Genomic DNA, 20,922 nt, shown 5'->3' with positions numbered 1-20,922 from the left:
ACAAGGTCAGACAGAAGCAGGCTGAAGAGTAAAATGAATGTAGAATTTTATAAAGAAAAGACTGCTTTCCCACAGTTTAAGAAAAAAAATCTGTGTTCCAACTGGCATTATTAATACACACTTTGTTACAAGATGTTTGGACATTTAAAAGAGCTGCAGTTCTAACTTGTTCCTTTGTTTGTAGAGTGTAACAAAACCTGCTGGGAAGGTCGAAGTTCCTAGAAAACTGAAAGCTACCTGGCAGCCTCTGTAGTAGTGCAAGTGAAGAAGGGAGAGCAAAGAATGACAGGCTGAAGGAATAAACACTACATGAAACCCCTGCACAGTAGGACAGCACTGGGAAATGAGAAGGATATCTTATGAGCTTAATACAAAGCAAAAAAAGGTAACAAAATGTTAAAAACAGGTAAGGATCCTAAGGCAAATATGAGGCGGTGAAGGTGGGTGTCAATTCTTAAAAGTTGTTGGAAAGTAAAATATGTGTCAATGAAACTTTGCTTGATGGTCATGTGGTCACCCTGGATCCACAACGTAAATGTCCAACCGAGTGAATAGCATCTCACTGTCCTATTTCCCATTAAAAGGTTGCAGTTTTGCCTCTAAATAGCTATGCCTCTAAGTCTTTGAAGTTTCCTGTGCACCTAAATTCTAGACAGAAATACACATTAAAGTTATTTCTTCAACACTAGATTTTGTTGACAGATAATATGTAAGCCTCAAACGTGAATATTCTGTATTTCTTTTTTCCCATAATCCATTACACCAAAATACTTTCAAGTCATCAGTTTTCTTAGGTTGGATTATATTAAACATCACATCTTGCTTCACCTCGTAAAGCCAAGACAATCACAGTTATTATATACGAAATCTTATATCAAAACATGACCCATTTTGTTGAGATATAGCCTTTTTAGATGAAATTGTCCATTTTAACATTTTTTGGTAATTAGTCTTAATATGAAAACAACCATTAATCTCGATGATTATAATTTTATCTTTGGTCTATTTCTGGATTCCTATACTTTTTCAGAAAACAGTAAGAAATATTTAAAGTGGTGAGGATGGCACAAAGTAGGTGTGACAGGTATGTCACAGGCAAACAGCAGGTCTTAATCTATCAATTCTCTTCTTAACGGTACAAATTTTCATTTTTAGAAACTTATCTATTGACCTATGTTTCATTTATGCTACATTTCAGTGTGGTTTACCTGATGAAGGCAGCTGACTTTTAAAGAATGATATTACTTCTGTTATAAACATTGATTTGTTTTGATTTTTGTTAGCATCCTAAAACCTGGATCTGAGTCATTTCAGTTATTCCAGTTTAAGACCAACATTTCTCTACCGTCTCTCCACCTGAGCTAGCAGATTCTATCCCTTGGGCCTTAGCAGCTAGATCTTTAATTGTTTACCTATGCCCTACTGACAGTGCTCAAAGAGATATATTTCCCATTCTTCAATATCTAACAATCCTATCTGAACCTTAAAAATTTACAAATTTACAGACCTTGTTTACCAAAACGTTAAAAGCATCCTGACAGAATGTTAATTGTCATAATTGTGTCAAAAACCCCTAGAATATTTAATTCAAAATGAAAGTCAAATTCATTCCTGGATGAAGACCTTCCTTAGAAACTTGACTTAAAAAATACAATGCCCATACACTGCAAACTACTTCTTTAACTCATTCATTTACTTGCTGCAATCACCTCTTAGCTTATTCCACATTTAGATCACAAATCATTAGGATAAGTTTACCTGTTATATGTTTGCACACTGCCTCTAAGACAACATTTTCATTTGAGACTACATGCTCTTACTCATTATCCTGCCTTATTGGTGGCCTTTGGTATTTTTTAAAATGTAAATAACCCCACCAAAGTGCACCACAGCGCTTAAGCAGTTCTAGTACTTGATAGATCAAGTTGCCATGATGTGTCACTATTTCAGGTAAGACATGCTTGTTCAGATTTCTTCTATAGTAAAAATGGTTCAAACTGCATTAGAGCTTAAAATGGGTATTTGTATAAAATATTCTAATGAAGCACCACTCATCAAAGCATTCAAGAAGATTTTAGAACCTGGTTGAGGGCCATCTATATAAGTTATTATTAGGTATGCTTGTTTTGAGTCAGACAGATTGAGCCGAAGACACCACTGGTTTCACTAAAGCAAAAATTACTTGCTAGAGAGACTGACTAGTATTTTAAAGACATAAGCATTCACTGGTATCTGTAGCTTCCACCTTTTTATCATATAGGACTCACACAATTAAAAACAAAACTCTTAATTCATAACAGGACTTCTGAGCAAGCCTTAAATTGCACTATGTCAATGGGATGTCCTGAATTTTATTTGAAAATACATCACCTACATACAATCTATATCTTGTAAAAGTATGAAAAAAAAGTGTAAATCTATTAAATAGTCAGACTATGTATTTTAAAATATATTTTAACTACTTCAATACAGTAACTCACAGTAGAAAAAAAAGATTTTTAAAGAATATTATATAAATTGCAGAACTGCAAATAGTAAAGAAACGCCCCTTTTCTTCCTGATTCCAGTAATTCACATTTCTGTGATAGAAAGATACTCAGAAGTTCATAACCAGATGAGCACTACTGAATGCCATTATAATTAACAAGAACATACAAAATGAATTAGAAGTTACGTTTATAATCAGTCCAAAGTTAAACGATACAATGAAAAGACCTTCATACTACTGTGATCTCTCAGCTAATTTTTACATACTATTTCACATTGGTACTTAGACAAATGAAGGCTGGATTGCATTATCAGTGGTTCCCAACAGAAGTTCTGTGGCAGTAGGAGAAGCATATATTTTTTTCATGTGGCACAGAGAAAATAATGAATTCCTGAATGATTCTTGAGCTGTCAAGCTTCCCCAACTACATAGTTTCCAAATTTTTCAATGCTATGTACTTATAAAGGTTCACATAATATTCTACACCACAAAAATTATTCTTGAAGTTTTACACCATGGAATTTACTGTGAAAAACACCCATACTCCATTAATCCAGAAAACATGTAACTGTGTAAAGAAGTAAGCGAAGGATAATAATAAAATTCACAAAAAATCATTAAAAATTTAATATTAAACACCTTGGAAATTGCCCAGTGACAGAAAAAATGTCCATATGGACAAATGCATCATCTACTTCCAGTATGTCCCATCCACTGTGTAACTGATGCACAGGTTACATATAATTCCTCTTGGGGAAGAGGGGCTGGGGGGGATGTTGTTCCACTTAGGTCTTACTTGTCCTGAAGACTAATAGGACACTGATTACCTGTACTTAGCAAAGCACTCTGGAGAAAATGGAGACAGTACCAATGAATGGGAAGCCTGGAGTGATGGAAAAATCATCCCTCAGTCTTTTCTTCCAAAATCTCCACAGCAACATTGTCTGAATAGTTGGATATACAGACTAAACCATCCCTGAGGCAGGTCTAACTTGCTTGACTTGCCCCTACATGATAGATAACCTGTGCTGACACTAATCTTATAAGTATGCACGATACCAATATCATATTTATAGAGATTTCTGAACACTTTATCCAATGTTCACAGATACCATACCTTACTTTATCCTCAGGCATGTCTGTCTTTCTTCTGAAAACATAATTTATTGGAAGACAACTCAGAGAAAAACCTCTTTCCACTTGTTGAATTTTCTTATTATAATAAACTGCAATAGTCTACACTAATTGGGGAACAAGAATATAAACAATGATGAAAGCAATTAACTATTCTTAAACAGTTTGTTCTACAATACCACTAATAAAATGGCACTGCAGTCTTGTGAATTCCTTCCAGAATTATTATGTGTTTCTCCCTTTTTCTCCTCTGATGTGATGAGAAGGAATTCAGAAATACTATCAGATGAGAATGTAGAACAGCTTTAAAAGGTAGTATTTCATAAGTGCACGTATATGGTGATCCCCCTGAGTTGTCTCACATATCAAGTTTGTTCCTGTAAGGAGATGTATGTATAGATTTATAACCTAGTAACACATGAAGTCAAAATGCACCTGACCCTTCTGCCATGCTGCACCATATCACAGACTCTCCCACTCACAGAGTGGCTGATGAGTAGCAACTGCATAAAGCACCTGAATTTAGACTGGGTCACTTAGTACATTAGACAGATGCACCTCCAAAACTTTCAAAAAAGGTGACTCCAGTTCCCGGTTTCTCTAGGCAACCGTTTCTGTTCCATAATTATCCTTCTACTGAAAATCTTTTCCTTTATATTGAATCAAAACCTTCACACATAAGAGTCCCATCCATTCCAACTGCTCCTTCACAAAAAGGGCAACCCTCCTACTCCTTTTCTGCCTGAGCTTTTGTTGAGCCATCCATCACTAAACCCCAACTTTGTAGTTGTTCTGCCACTTGGCAGTTTAATCCAGTGATATCATCATTCTGGATCTGCATGCGGAACTCTAGCTCCTACTGTTTCTTTCCCACCCACAAGAATCTCATCTAAATAAATATATTGAAAACTCACTAAAACCAACAACAAAACATAGAAAATTAAAGAGTCACACAATTTTCAGGGAGAAAAAGGAACACCAAACAGTGTGAAGTCCACACCTACAAACAATGCAGAACAGAAAACCTAACACATACAGACTCCTCAAGCTCCTAAAGACCAAAAGAAAACAGACAAAAAAAGTTATAAGTAACTCAAGCTAATTGTGAAAAAAAAATTAAGATTAAAAAAAAAAAACAAAACCACAAAACAAGCAAACAAAAAGAGGTTCCAAGATAATCTACCTGGGCAGGCTCAATCTCCTGCCAAATATTCCACCATAAAAATAAAGACAGGAAGTTGTCCCACCAATTGCTGTCATCTCCATTATCTGACTGTTGGCAGCATCTCAAAGTATGTGTTTTCTACTTTGGGTGAACAGCAGGTAACTCCCCCATCAGCATAGATCTTCCTTGGGGCTTCCATAGCCCTAACACATTGTCAGTTTGGGCACCCCAAGAACTGCTCACATTGCTTAGGAGGTTGGTTCAATACTGATATGACCACCACAGTTAGCTACAGATAATTGTCACAAACTAAATGTCCATAAGATGACTGGATCCTTGCAGAGGTCCCTATCCTAAACCCAAAATTTGACATGATTTAATTGTGTCTTTAGCAAACAAGAACAGAATTAGAACAGAACTGTATCCTTGATTTCCTCTCAAGGACCCTGCCTGGTGACCGGAGTAATAGGTCTCTCTAGAGGATGCTGATCACACTTGCCCATCCTCTGCTTCTTGATTTCTTATTCAGAGCTACATCGGTCTGAGGAGGGAAAATTCTTACACATAGGCCAGTCCTCCTTACAGGCACAGCACATCTTCAGCTATGCTGTATTTTGATATGGACCACTTCAGATTACTGGGCAAGCTCAAGGATTCCTTTTTTTTTTTCCACTCATTAGAGAATGACTCCTCTTGGTTATGAGTTTGTGCCAGTTTGGACAAACTTGGAGGAAAAATATCCTCTGATAGAAGGCAGGCCACAACCACCCCTCCCCCACCAGGTTCAGCAAAAAAAAGAAATTTTCCTTGGAGGAAAGTGAAAGAGATAAAAACTATTTATTTAACAAACACACAGGAAAAGGATAATAATGCTGAATAATAAAACCTGTCGCTGTGGAGAGAAACCTGGGAAGATTTCAGAGCCCTTTGGTAGGTGTGGTCTCTCACCTCCTCCTCAGAGTTGGGTCATGGGCCCACCTCCAGAGCCTCGGTGGAAAATTCTCCTGATGTGCTCTGATGTTGAAACAGTCCAGAGAAGAAGGGAAAAAAACGAAGTCCAAGGAAGACAAGTTCAACTCTCCGCCTCCCTCCGGAGAAAAGGAGCCGAAAGCTGGCTGAAAAGCAAGAAGGGTGCTTCCTTCACTCTTGCTGCTGCAGAAGCAGAGTGTGTACCTGTGTCCTTGAACAACTGCTTTGAAAAATTCACTTGATTTTTTCCTCTCCCCCCTCTCAGGCTCAGTTTAAAGGCACAGAAAGGCACAAAGTTAATTTCTGGGCATAGAGCAGCAATAGGGGATACACATCATAAAGCCACCCCAAGGCACAGATCCATCTGGCAGTTAGCAGTCCATCATGTTAAACAACCCAGAGACTCCCTTTCAGCAATGGCCAAGGTAGATGACATCAAGAAAGACATAGGATATAAATATGACCCATGCTCTGGACCAATACCTAAAGACACCTAAGAAACAGAGCACCTTCATAACACTGAAAAATGTCCCTGGAAGTATGGCAGATAAATATTAGGGCTGCTGGAAATTTCTGCCTGTCTTGTACAAGCACAGGCCATATCGGGGTATGACTCAAAGTAAATTTCTAGCCACAGTCAATAACTGCTTTGATGTAGATTGGAATCTATGCCCTTGAAGGGGCAACAAAAGCCAAAAAAACTCTACCACCATTTCAAAGAGGGTCACTGAATAAAAATGAGTAAGCTTGTTACAAGGAAGAAAAAAGAATCAGCTACAAAAGTCACATTTTTACAGGCGGCACAGAGACTGATTAAAGACACCTTTTGCAAGCTCAGAAGAAATGCATACAACCCATCAAAAAAGACTGAGAAAATCCAGGGAAGGGAGCTATCGTGAACAAATGGGATGAAGGAGGCTACTAGAAAGAAAATGGCATCCTTGTAAAAGCTACAAGTTGCGTCCAAGTGAGGAAAACAGAAAGGATTGTAATCTTTGGGAGTCTTAAACATAAAACACAGTCCAGGGTCAGAGGGCTGCAGGGACCAGCAGCTCCCTATGGGCTGGAGGCCAGAAGTTGTGGGGGCTGTCCATGGGCAGAGCAGGACCTGGCTGCCCTTGGGTATGGAGAATGGCAGTCCAAGGGGAAGCTGGGGGCAACCCTGGCCCACAGCACACCAGGCACCTCAGTGGGGACAGGCCAAGGCTGAGGTCAGAGTCAAGCTTAGTGAAGAGCCTCCCACAGACAGCCACCTAGGGGCTTCTGCTGAGGCTGGCAGAAAGCAAGGGCCACTAAAAAGCTGGGGTTTCATCCACACCGGAGAAGACTGGAGAAGTTACTAGGCCAGACATCCTCCTCAGAGAGATACGTGAGAGGATCTGTTTTAAACTGAAGTGCCATTAGAGAACATGAGAACAAAAAGACAAACTGAGCTCTAACAGATTATTACATTGGAGTATATCCCATCAACAACTCTAAAGGAACTTGAGTACGAAACAGCTGAACTTAAAATAGAAAAATTTGCCTGCTTCAAATTGTCCTAAAATCAAAGGAAGGTGGCAAATATTAAATCAATCCTAAAAAATCTAGAGAAGGTCCAGAACGCTACAGATCAGCACACATGGTGTTCACACTAGGCAATTTTCTACAGGCTACAATAGAGTTTATGTGTATGTCAATATAAACAACATGTTGGGAAGGAGTCAACATTCCAGTATGAAAAAGGACATGCCTTGGACGATCTCAGTTATTTTGAGAAGTCAGTGAGAAAATGGACAAATGAGATCCACTTGTAAGTCAGGTATTTCCAAAAATCACTTTATAAGCTCTCTTACCCGAAGTCTCTAAAAGAAACTAAACTGCATGGGAGAAAAAAATAAAAAAAAGGAGGTCTTTTCACTGCTAAAAATTTGAAAGAGAGGATATTAGGAAGAAGAATAAATGACAGTTTGCAATATTTCCTAGAAGGATATCATAGAATCATTATTAAGGTTAGAAAAGATCTCCAAGTCCAACTTTTGTCCAAACACTACCATGCCAACTAAACCATAGCACTAAGTGCCATGTCCAGTCATTTCCTGAACACCTCAGGGATGGTGACTCCATCACTTCCCTACACAGCTCATTCCAAATCTTGGACATCCCTTCCATGAAGAAATTCTTCTGACGTCCAACCTGACATTCCCCTGGTGAATCCTGAGGAAATTTCCTCTTGTCCTGTCGCTGGTTCCCTGGGAAAAGAGACCAACCCCCACCTGGCCACAACCTCCTTTCAGGCAGCTGTTAGAGTAGTCAGGCATTGGAGTAAGTGTCCCAATGGAGGTGCCTAACTCATCACACATGGAAAGACATCGCTGTCTGGTGCTGCGTGACGTGGTTTAGTGGTTTAGGGGTTACAGTGGTAGTGCTGGATGGACGGTTGCACTGGACAATCTTAAAGATCTCTTCCAACCGTATCATTCTATGATTCTATGAAATCTGAATTCAGTTTTTGAAAATAAAATGTATGCAGGACCCAAATGTTGCCTGCAACTTTTGGAAACTGCCTCACATACCTGCAGAACTTCAATACAACTCTTCACACTCAGTAGGATTCTGTAGGTGATCCCACAGTATATACAAAGGTAGTATCTTCAACAATTATTTTGAATTACCTTTTGGACAATACTGTTAAAGCAGCAAATCATCTTACTCTAGTGATTTAAACCAAATAGTAAAAGCCAAAGAGAGAGGGATCAAATCTTTCATTTTCCTAAGATAATAAAGTGTTTGTTCATAAAGAAGCAAAGCTGGAGAGGGACTTTTTACAAGGGCATGTAGTGATAGGTCAAGAGGCAATGGCTTTAAACTGAAAGAAGGCAGATTTACGTTACTTAGAAAGAATAAATTCTTTACTGCAAGAGGGGCGAGACACTGAATCAGGCTGCCCAGAGACTTGTGGATGCCCTGTCCCTGGAAATATTCAAAGCCAGGTTTGATGGTACTTTAAGCAACTTGGTCTAGTGAAAGGTGTCCCTGCCCATGGCAGGGGGGTTGGAACTAGAGGATCTTCAAGGTCCTTTCTTACCCAAACCATTCTAAAATTCTATGCAGTGTCTGTGAATGAGTTTAGCCTCTTTAACAGATTGAAAAAAACCACCAGTTTTCTAACAAATTAAGGGTTCAGGTTAATTTAGGCATTTGTACTAGTTTCAATTCTGCATTAACTTTCATAATAAATGAGAAGATTCTCGTAACAACCTCTTGCATGGTGTGATGCACGTGTTGCTCATAAAACATAAAACATTTATCTGACACATACAAATCAAAACATAATGGGAATGTAGATAGCTTTTATATTTTAAAAGCAGTAAATTTTCTTGGACATTTTCTATTTTTATGCTTATCTTGTGACTTTCTTCAACCCATCAATTTTACATGAATAAAATGACCCTCTTACAAAAACCTTCAGGCATATAAACTCAGTATAAAATAAATACAGTAAAATATTGATAAGCTAAACTATGTAGCTTTGCTTTCCAAAATATTAACATGTATTTTCTTTTAAAGAAGAATGATTGAAATGCATAGGGTAAGAGAATCCTGGCAAATAAGAACTTTTACTTCAAAAAGGTACCATGTGATTACTTTTGCCAGGAATGTCAATTGCTTTGGCTGATGCAGAGCCAACAAACTTTAATTTATGACAATTGACTTCATAGTACCCTGTGGAAATTTCTGTCAGAGACATGGCTGCTTCCAGCCACTCCAAGCCACCCACTGCAGGGTGGTGCCTCACATGGAAGAGGTTTAGGAAAGGGCAAAACCACCACACAGGCAGAGGAGGATTGGTGGGGGCAAAGTGTGAGAAACAGCTTCAGAACACCCGTGAAGGTCAGTGAACAAGAAGGTGAGCTGGTGCTGCTTGAAGAAAGCAATGCTTTCATTATTTCTCACTACCCAAATGTATTTTAATTGGAAATAAATTGGATCCATTTTTCCCAGGTCAGACCTGTTTTGCCTGTAACAGTAACTGGTAAGCAATCTCCCGTGTCTTAATCATAACCCGTGAACTTTCTGGCATACTATTTTCTCCCTCCTGCCCTGTTGAGGAGGGAAGCAACCAAGTAGCTGGCCATAGCCAGCCCCTAACTCTCCTACTGACCCCAGAGAATCACAGCACTGGACATTTTGCAAATACTTTGAAGGATGTTCATGTACTATAACACTGTAAAAACTGCACATATTCTGGAAACTGATAGCTCTAAAGCTGTGAAATTAAAAAAGCAGCAATTTAATGTAAAATTTTCTACCGAGATATCTATGGACCACAATATAACTTCTTCAGAAGTCTTTCCCACATCACTACAATATACATAACAGCATCCCAAGAAAAAAATTTTTAAAACTTCTAACTCAAACAGGTCAGAAATTACATGCTCACAGCTTGTTTCTGTAAGGAACACAAATATTGTCACAATCACTGAAACTTTTCTCCAAAAAAGACTATGTTACGCAGAATTTACCTTGATCCCATTGCAACAAACAGAAACTGATAAAAGCAATAAACCTTTTTAGTAAAAGAAACATAATTTTCTTGTTTCACAAGCAAATTTAATGAAAGAAATGTGTCTGTTCAAACTGAAAGGAAAACAGAAGTCAAGTGCCAAAAGCAAGAGGACAATAAGAGCAAGCTGTGGAAGCCAGGATAAGTGATGGTGGAAGGGGAAAAGAAGAAAAGAACAAGTAAGAGAACTGGCAGACAAGCATGTCACTTCTGGGTGTTGTGGGTTGTAAATTTTAACTACATTGGGATAGCTCCAGGTGCACATACGACCATGTAAGCACAAGGAAAAAGGTATAATTCCAGTAAATGAAAAAGATCAAGCAAGCTCATATTTAATGGCCTTAGATGATCTGTCACACCACAGCAGATGCACTTCAGATGTTACTCAGCAGTAGCTTTTCCACCTGCCCCTTTTCCTGAGTCTTGTGCATAGATTAACAGGATAAACACAAGCAGCTGAAGAGTTGAGTAGTGAAAGCAGAAGAGAGGAAAAACTAACGAAAGACAGATGAAGGAGAAAAAGACAAAAAAATTAATGGGAAAAATGAAAGAATAAACAGTGGAATTGCAAAAATGTGTGTGAAAACAAGCACCAATATGTTGGTGTCAAAGGTAAAGTAAAAGAGATTAAAGTCATGCATTACTGATGTCAAGAAGCATTTATTTAAAAATGATCTTGCTGCCCTGAACTGTAATACAAAAAGGACCCTTTTGAAAACTGCCTGCCAGCAGTCTCAGAGAGGCCTTGTGTTGTGTATTGCCTGTGGAAAATTTAAACTGTCCTTGATTTAAAGCAATTGAAACTTTTCAGTGAAATACAAAAAATAAATTTAATTTCATGTGATGTTACCATTAAACACTATACCGTAAGAGGTCCTTTCATAAATGTGACTACATGAAAAAAAATTTCCAGGGTAGATCAGGATTGATGTAACTAGGCTACAATTCAACAGCAAAATTCCCACTGATTTTAGCAGAACAGATTTAAAACCAGAACTGAACACTTTTGAAATTCCTTTATTTATGGATTCCACAGATGGAATTCATGCAATGCTGTCATATCTATGACTCCACCTTGCCCCCACACTTTTCGGTAGATATGTTATGAGGAGAAATAGATATAAAACTGGGATCCTTTCATCTTCTCTGACTCAGCGTTCTCTTGACTCTACTGGTTTTAATAAAACTCTTTGCCTGAGACAAACAAACAATATCTGGCCCCTCATTTATTCAAAGTACTTTGTAGGAGTCTTTCTATAGATTCAATAAACCCAATAAAAACAGAATAATTTATTACATTGCAAAGAATAAAAAATATCTTTCCTCTTGGTAACTCCTCAGACATGTCAGGCTCTACTGAGCTGCTCACAGAGTGTCCAAGGTAATCCTATCTGCCCTACAGCTGTCACTTCAGAAGGGTGCAGGTGTCCTGTGTCATATCTGACAGATGACCTCTCAGGTTATCTCAGATTTGCAGGACACATAATCAAGCCCACCCTGTCAAGTATAAAGCTACTGGGCTACTTCTGGGAGATTTACATTATTTTTGCAAGGCTTCAGTAGTGGGCAATTACAGCAACATGTAAATCTGCTCAAGTAAATTCTTACATTTGGAAGCTCTTCTAATGTTTAGCCAAAGAATTCCATACTTACCCTTGCTCTTTTTGCATCTCATCCACCTTACTTTTAGCATGAATTTATAAACCACTTTCCTGCTGCCAAACTCTCCATATGATTTATTAAAATTTTAGCCCAACAAATTAATGCAAAATACATGCTAATACTAATTAATACTGATTGCAAAGCAAACACTCAAATTCCTCTGATAATTCCAACTTTACTTTTTCATGAGCCAGACAGGTATTGAAACAGAGTTCACGGACACACAGTGAAACATATATATATATTTGCAAGATATTTTTAATCTCTTTCATTGCTGAAGTCAATAAACTGACCAAATTCCAATGGGTAATTGTACTTCTTCTCTTTCAATCACCGAAATGTAAAATTGAGGGATTTTGGTTGGTATTAAGTGTTAATTCCAACACAAGTTTATGTTTAGTGTTCTACACCTCTATGTTATATGTGAAGAAAGTAACAAAGCAACAGATGACTTGAACTGCTTGACTAATTTTGGTGAAAATACAGTACTGCTGTTTCCTTTAACAGCTAAGTAATCAATTCCAAAATTTACAGAGATGTCAGGTATAAATGATTTTTTTAATACCTTTCCTTAAAAAAATTTAATCCAAGTGGAATATATATTTTCTACTGTTTTCATATTTCTCTGCCCTACTTTATCATCACTGCTTAGATGGAATGGAAATACCCACCAGCTGCAAATAACATAAAAACCTTGGATGGCAAATACATCTGATGGACTACTCATTGCCACTTACACATTAGTAACTTCAGCATTTATCACTTATTGAATTCTAAAGTATGTTTATGCACACAAATTGTTTATGCACCCAAGTTTTACAAACCCTGACACAAGTCAGAAATATTTGCACACAGGAATTTCTGAGATAAGTTTTGCTGTTATGATTCATAATATTTTTCCATTTCTAACTGCCATTACAACTCTGCAATTAGAAGAGCAATCAAATAATATACTGACAAAAATCAGCAGCTGCCATCATGCTGTTCATGACAGAAATATTTTGCTGTTCATTGAAATAACCATCATCATCAGATGTATTCTGGAACCATGTGCAGTCTCTCTGAACAAGAGGCAACTGAAAGATATATGGAGATGATGCAACAAACCAATTTAAGTTAAAAGAAATAATACAGTTGCCATAACACAATGAGAAGCAACTTAGTACTATTAGAATTTCTGAATACATGTTTTCCACCAGAGTATTCTACAGTAAATCTACAAGTGCCTTCTGGGCAGTGCATAACCATAAACAGGAACTCAGGATAAGTCTTCAGTGAAACCTTTGCCTCCAGGAGATGTGATGGGACTGGGGGAGCAGTAGAGATTCACCACTGTCAGAGAGGGCAGGATGGGGCTCCTGTCAGTAATAGGTATCTCCTATCTTCCAGATGCAATTCCAGATGCACGAAATAAGTCAAATGTGATGGTATGATCAAATTTCTAATGAAAGCAGAACTTTGCTTCTTTTTTTAAAAACATTTATAAACTTCAGTTACAGAGATGAGAAAAATCAACTAACCATTTGAAACATGGTGAGCCAAATGGCTCCTGCCTCCCATCAGTCACAGATCACCCGGCCTCACCTCAAGAACACAGCCTGACTGCAACGTTTTCTGTAACACCAACATCTTTTGCCATTTTACACAAGGATATTTGTTTTGTGGACTCCTGTAGCATTCACTATGTTATTATGACAACTTTTCCCCACTGCAGACCAAAGAGTAGCAGAAAGAGCTATGATTCTAAGAAAGGTAAATATGTGTAAGGAACCAGGACTATTATCATTATGGGATTAGCAACACAAGACTAGAAGCACGTTACCCAACTCTTCCTAGAGCTGCGTCACTAGAACTGCTGGGTAGGTAGGATTACAGCAAATTTCCCATTCTACCTAAGGTATAAAGAAAGAATGAGAAAACAATGAATATAAACCTCTTTTAAGATACAAGATGTAGTTGTCCCGGGGCCTTGAGAAGTCAAAGGGTTGTGCAGAGAATGATCCCTCCCAAAAAAAACACTGGTAACACACTGGATGTAGTCCTCATCTTCCTCTTTCTGGTTCTGAGAACTGAGTCCTTAAAAAAGCCACATTCCAAGAGATAAGCACCAGAAAGCTGAACATAGATATAGTCTCTGGTTTTGATGTATTTGCAGCTATTTTAAAGCCCAATTAACTTTTGGCAAGGTAAAGATCTTGCTTTGCTTTGCTTCTTGCTGGAGAACATCAGTATGGTATTCCTTACGATATCCTAAGGTGTGCACTAAAGTGAATCACAGATTCTCTACATTGCCCAAGCTCCAAAAGAACAAATTTCTCATCAGCAACCAAGACCCTGAGTTTGGAGGTACTCCAAGTGTGTTTTTTGAAGCCTTTTAATGAGGTAATTCAAACTGCCAGGAATGGCAAGAGAAATATGAAAAGATTTGTGCTGCAGATACATTTTGGATCATTACATTGTATCAGAGAAGATAACCTCAGTAAGGCGTATCTGAGAGAGTTCCCATTTAAAACTAAAGACCCACTTATCCTATATGCTATACAAACAGCAGAAACACAATTTCCCAGAGACAGAGGCTAAAGGAAACAAAACCAGAAGAATGACAGAAGCAATGATAAAATATGTTATCAGCCAGCAATCAGAATGCACATCATTATTTCTTAGTAAGAGTTAATTTCCTTACACATTTGCTTTAGTCTTGAAACAAAAGAATGTATTAATTTAATTGAAATCCTCAGTAGCTTTTTCAATATCCCTTTTTAATAAATCAAATGCATTTTATTTATATAGATATATATGACATTTCCCCCTCTAATTTTTCTTGTAACAGTAGTAATAGTAACAGTAACAGTACTAAAAGCATAGTGAGCAGTACTTACATTCAACTTCTGCCTGTTTCAGTTCTTTAACAATCAGACTTATAATAATCCTTCCCTATTGAAATACTGTTACAATATTTATGCATTTCTTTTACAGAGTTGTTACTGTTGCTTTCTATAATTGTTTTTAAAAGTATTTACATTTGAAAATACAGAAAGAACAACTGAAGCTTGTCAAACAAATGAAGAGTATTTCTGCTAAAATGCAAACATTCTGTAATTTTTACATTTTCCCTCATATTCTATGATTTCCTATGACTTCAAACATTATGTTTTAAAATATTCCATTTACACAACACATTTACCCTACACTGTCACATAACTACAATTTAAGCTATTGCAAGAACTGCTCACCAGCATTACCACAAACACAAGTCAGGAGTGACAAATGCTGCATTCATCCATGAACAAACAGTATTTGCTACTACACTTGTGAGTTTTTTCTGTTATTTTTAAAGATGATAAAATTGAAATATATATATATATATATATATATATATATAATACCTGAATATATGACATACCACCAAGCTCTTCAGTTTTGCATATTTTCATGGTTGAAGCATAAACTCCAGAAAATATTAACCACCCACAGAGATCACCTTGACATGCTTTTGCTGCAGAAAATAGAACATTATACAAACTACTGAAGCCTGAAGCATACTCAAAACATCACATCCTATTTGTAAAACGCACAGAAAGAATAATGGGATCAGTAAGAACATTTAAAAAGTAGTGTTATATTCAGTTTTAACTCTATAAAAATGAGACTTCTCAAAAAGCAGGCATACTTTTAATATGATCGGACTAAGCTGAACATAACTGTTGCATAAATCCTTCTTAGTTTTACCCATACAATCTCAAAGACATTAAGGAGTAACACTAAGCCATATGCACAAAAAATATGTCTGCCTCATATGGACGTATGAGGACAATCTACTGGAAAACCAATGCCCTCATATGAAAAACTGGCAATCGCACCAGTATTTCCCAAATCCATATTTGAAAGGAATCTAGTATACAATTCAACATACTTTGAAGAAAAATAACATTTATAAATCTAAAAATTACAATGTACTTCCAATTATGACTGTTCTTGATTTTAGAGAAATCAGTGTCAAGGTTCAGGATGTACTTCTTCATGCATGTACAGGTTCATGCAAAATGCCACAGAACTTCTGGCAATAAAAATAGGCCAATTAAATCCATTTATGATTTTAAATAATTTTTTAAAAGGAATTGCAAAGAAAAATACGACATTACAACTGTGGTAGTAAAAAATTGACCTTAATGGCTCAAGAGAACCATTCCATCCTAAGTTCTGAGGCCAATACACAAAATCACACAAATTTATTCTGAATATTAGCATTTATACAGAAAGGACAGATAATGTAATACAATTAGAATGAGGACAAATAATACAACATTGCTTCATAACAAGTTTCATATCCAAAGAGCCTTTATTTGTCATTATTGTGCTCCATTCCACACTGAAAAGGGAAAATATGCATTATTAAATTATATTGCATGTTTTACTAGACCTACTGAAACTCTTATTTATTCTGAGTCCTCAATGAAGATGGCAACACAAAATAAGGAATTACGTCTGTGAAAAAAAATGCTACATTTAGTCATGTTTCTCTTAAAGAAAATATTGCACGACAAGGAAAGCATTACCTATTTTCCTAGCAGGAAATACAATTGCACCACATAAGCAAGGAAAAGACCCATTAATTCTTGTAGTGTATTCACTGGCAAGACAGCAGCCTTTGTTTTCCACTATAGAGAGTACTGAGATACCCAAGAACTTGATGGTATTCAGTAACTTTTCTTGGGACATTGCAAAAAAATCTATTAGATTAGGCTATCTAGAAATGCCAAAAAGACTTCTGATATTCTTACCCCAATAAGGTCTTTCTATGCTGCCAAAAAAAAGAGAGGGAAGGAAGGAGCAGGGGGGAGAAAGCTAAGGGAGGAAGAAGGGAAGTGACAGGGGAGGAGAGAGGCACAAACGTATCTCATCTACTTTAGCTCAGTTAAAACTCTGCTACAGTCTAAGTCTCATTCAAGCTTCAATAAATACAGTAATATGAATACATCTCCTTCAGTTCATTACAAAACAGCCTCTTCAACTGGCAACAGGAGAATTTAAGAACTTGGCACTCAAAATGGCACTACTGAAAAGCATACAGGCTGGACACTTCCTAAACTTTAAGTTTTCATCCTTCACAGTTTCTGTGCCAGAACAAACCCCTTTCAATTTTTGAAAGACTTCAAATTTGCAATGGTTTGGAAAGAACTGCAGGTTTCAAGTTACTACCATTAACACTGTCTCTATCTGTCCACATCATCTCTTACAGGCACCTACTGTTCTGCCTGTACCTAGGGAGCAAAATCAGAAACTTCAAAATCTGCAAGCTACTGTGGTGGAGGAAGGAGAGTACTGACATGGAAGGAATTAATAGAACATTCAGGGAGGAGACAGATGAATTTCTGGAGGTTACATGATACATTGATACAGAAATTGGTAGACTCTTTAGAGTTGCTTTGCCCAAAAACCATTTTGTTTCACTGTATGTTTCATGTAATGTTTGTTTAGGCATTTTGATGCATCATTAGTACAGGCATCAAAACTCAGGTTTTCCAAATCACTACAGCTTCAAGCAGCAACTGTAATTACACCAGCTTTAAGGTTCCCTTTTTTTTGTGATATGTTTTATTTCCGGGACTATCACTCTACACAGGCTGGGTAAGTCATTAGAGTGACTATTTTTTTGCCTTGTCCTTTCATTTCTTCTCTCATGAAGTTAACTCACCACAGTGGCTCTTAGGTTCCTTTCAAAAACTGAACTCAACATATTTCTTAATTCTGCAGGATTTCACAATAATCAGGTGATTTTTTTAGAAAGCAATTTTGTCTGTCATTTTCAGTGAAAGCCAAAACTACCTTCCAGAATGACAAATGAAACAAAATAATGTAAAAACTTAAGAAATTTCACAAACACATTCTGTCAGTAATATCTACTAGTGGTAGAGTTTTCAGTGGGAGGAAAAGGAATAATTCAGAGCAGATTCTTATAAATTCCAATTACGTTTGTGGGGTTTGGAATATATCTCATACATTTTGGCAAGGCTTCACTCACCATGTAGATTTCCAAAGTTATGTACTAAGCAAAACAGGTGTGTGAACCATTTCATGAAGTAAAATTATATGAGCAATTAGCTGCTGAAGTGTCATCAGTCAGATACTGAGAGCTCTTTCACGTGCATTGTCACTGCACTCTTAGCAAATCCTCAATGTAGTCATTAGGGAGGAAGAAAATTGAGACTTATCTCAACAGAAGAGGCACACAAAGCATTTAGAAAAAGCTGCACAGAAAACGTGGTGCAACATGAGTTCAATTATCTCCTTATTGTATAGTATGAGCATGCAGGATATGAAAATAGAAGGGAAATTGTATAAATACTGAGGTACAGTCTGCACAATATAGAGAGCAGTTAGGTAAAGGGCAATAAACCATATTGGAGCACTGTAGTGAAGAAAAAAATACAAAAAGGTGTTGGAAGCAAGGCAGTTGATGGTACCATGGCTTGGAAAGCATTTCTGCTCAGAGAATTATGCTGGACCTTAGACCAAGATCCTTTATTGACATGAAATTAATAAAAAAAAATCTGATATAATTTTAAAGCTTTTTTTAAGAATTCTGGTGTTCACTTTATGATATTTAATGTTTTACGTATTTCAATAAAGATAGCTGAACTAAAGTCTTCCATTTACCATAATTATATATCCACAGTTCATAAACACCAACGGTATTTATCAGTATGTCAAAATTTTAATAACAATTCAAAACTTATCTAAATTACACTGAAAAGTCAGCTGCCAGAATCACACCATTACTTGTCTGTGCTATTCAAATTATACTTGCTTCGGTTCTTTGTAAATGTAACAAGCAGCACAAGTACTATCAAATACATAAGACACAATACATAAGACACAAGGGGTTCAGTCTCAGCAGGTTATTAGATTTGGTGCCCATTTACACACTAAGAACATTAATTATGATGGGAAAAAAAAGGCTAACCTGCCACTGAAAAGTATAAAATTGTTTAGGCTCTTAGTACAGAGAACCTCTTTTTCCAGTAACAATTAGTCTCACTGTTCAACACTGCCAAGATAACACTCAGAATAATATTTATGGACATATGTGCTATCTTCTTTTGGAATCAATTCAAAATTTAAATAGAAATTATAGGTTGACACTTCTGAAAAACTTATATTTAAGTAAGACTCAGTACCTGATAAAAATACTACAATAAGGTCTCTATGTCCTGGGGCATGGGGGACAGAGATTTATTTCTACACATTGTTTCCTGCTGTTTTCCAAGTACAGCCAGTGAGAATTTCTATAAATTTTGTGGAAAATTACTGCCTCAAAATTGTAAATAAAACAAACATTTTGTTGGCCAAGTTCACAAAAAAAATGCCAAGTGTTCATTCTCAAGTAATAGTCCCAGCATAGCTAAAATAATGCTGAAATCACAATACGAAAGCTGTTTCCAAATCTTTTCAAGATATTCAAAGGTCCACGTATATTCATGAATATTGATCAGCATGAACAAGTGTCCTGGGTTGCAGTGTATTCTCTTACCATCCTCAGGAGCTGTTGAAATCAGGTGGGGCAGTGTTTCCTTGCCTCCTCCCCCCAGACTATCTTTCTGTTAATGGCCCATCATTGTCCTGCCGCCTGACTCAGAGATAACTCCCTCCGGACTATCTTCTGTTAATGAGCCTAATCAGCACTTGGCCTCATGACCCACTACCCCATTGTGAGATGCTCCACCCAGATGGGAGGAACCAAGCATCCCATCGTGGATATAATCTGGGACTCTGACACCCCTTCCCACTGGATTTCCAGAGGACAGGAGCTACACAGCCACCATTGGAAGAGCAGACTGTTTTACTACAGGATCACTGCTTCAGAGGACTGCAGCCACCATTCTACCAGTCTGCTACCACCACCCTGCCTAACAGGGTGTCAGGTTGTACCTTGACTCTGTCAGTTTGACAGTGTTTTCTTTTACTTTTTTTTTCCTTTTCTTTAATTTCCATTAAATTGTTATTCTGACTTGGTGCCTCCCACTGGTTTGTTTTCAAACTAGTACAACTAGGATCATCAGTTTAAAATGATATCTGACTAGAAGCGGCACTAGGAATCTTGTGTTGAATCTGTCACTCTCATCTTCAGGCCCCTGAAACATATCTAGAACCATTTCAGACCACTTTATATCTCAAAATGACATTAAGCAACAGAAGCCTCTAAACAGTCAGAGAAGGGAAAAAAAAGATGTTTCTATAGAGATTGAAGAGACTTTCCACAGAACCCTACAGCTGTCTGAAGTGCTTGCTGAAGGATCCCATCTCTCTCCAGGGACTATTAACAGATTTTAAGTATACCAGACTGCTGGTGTAGACATCCAGAATAAGGCTATGAAATACACTATTCTTCCTTGTAAATAGACACTTGGTAATGAAAACTACTGAAGTTGTGTTTTCTTTTAAAAAGTTGTGAAGGCAATAAAATACTTCCTTCACATCTCTGCTAATATGAGACTTTTGATCTTTCCGTTTCTGTCCTGTGGCATCTTTATTAAAAAAAAAAAAAAACCAGAGAAAATGATCTTAACATAACAAGCAATGTGTTTACTGCTTCCAGCACATAAAACCATCTGCTTATTATCTCTGATAGTATGAACTTCTGTTTTATTCTCTGCTAGGCCATCGCAACACATCATCAGCAATGCTGCTCATAGGTGCACCTCAGAACATCACAGCGAATTTCATTTTAGTGAAGACTCTATCAATGCCACTTTTAGAAGACTTTCCAACAAGCAGCAAAGGCAGGGCAGAAGAAAGGACCAAAAATCACAATTTACACTGCATAAGCTTCTGTACAGTATGCCCAGCGGTCACAAACACCCTGCTTCCTAGTCTGAGTGCTGATTTTTATTTAGTAGTCCTGCATCGAAACACTGGTGCAATATTCCAGCATCTCCATTAGTATATGACCTCCCTGTC

General features: G+C 37.3%; 1 protein-coding gene across 1 annotated transcript in view; it reads right to left on the bottom strand.

Moving 5' to 3' along the window:
* The window catches only part of FOXP2 (forkhead box P2), a 415,537-nt gene that overhangs the window by 294,083 nt on the left and 100,532 nt on the right, over positions 1-20,922 (bottom strand). The gene's annotated exons all lie outside the window — the stretch shown is intronic.

This window comes from Corvus moneduloides, chromosome 4 (assembly GCF_009650955.1).
Source record: "Corvus moneduloides isolate bCorMon1 chromosome 4, bCorMon1.pri, whole genome shotgun sequence".
NCBI lineage: Eukaryota > Metazoa > Chordata > Aves > Passeriformes > Corvidae > Corvus > Corvus moneduloides.
The sequence above is the reverse complement of the archived record's forward strand: the minus strand, read 5'-3'. Positions and strand labels throughout refer to the sequence as shown.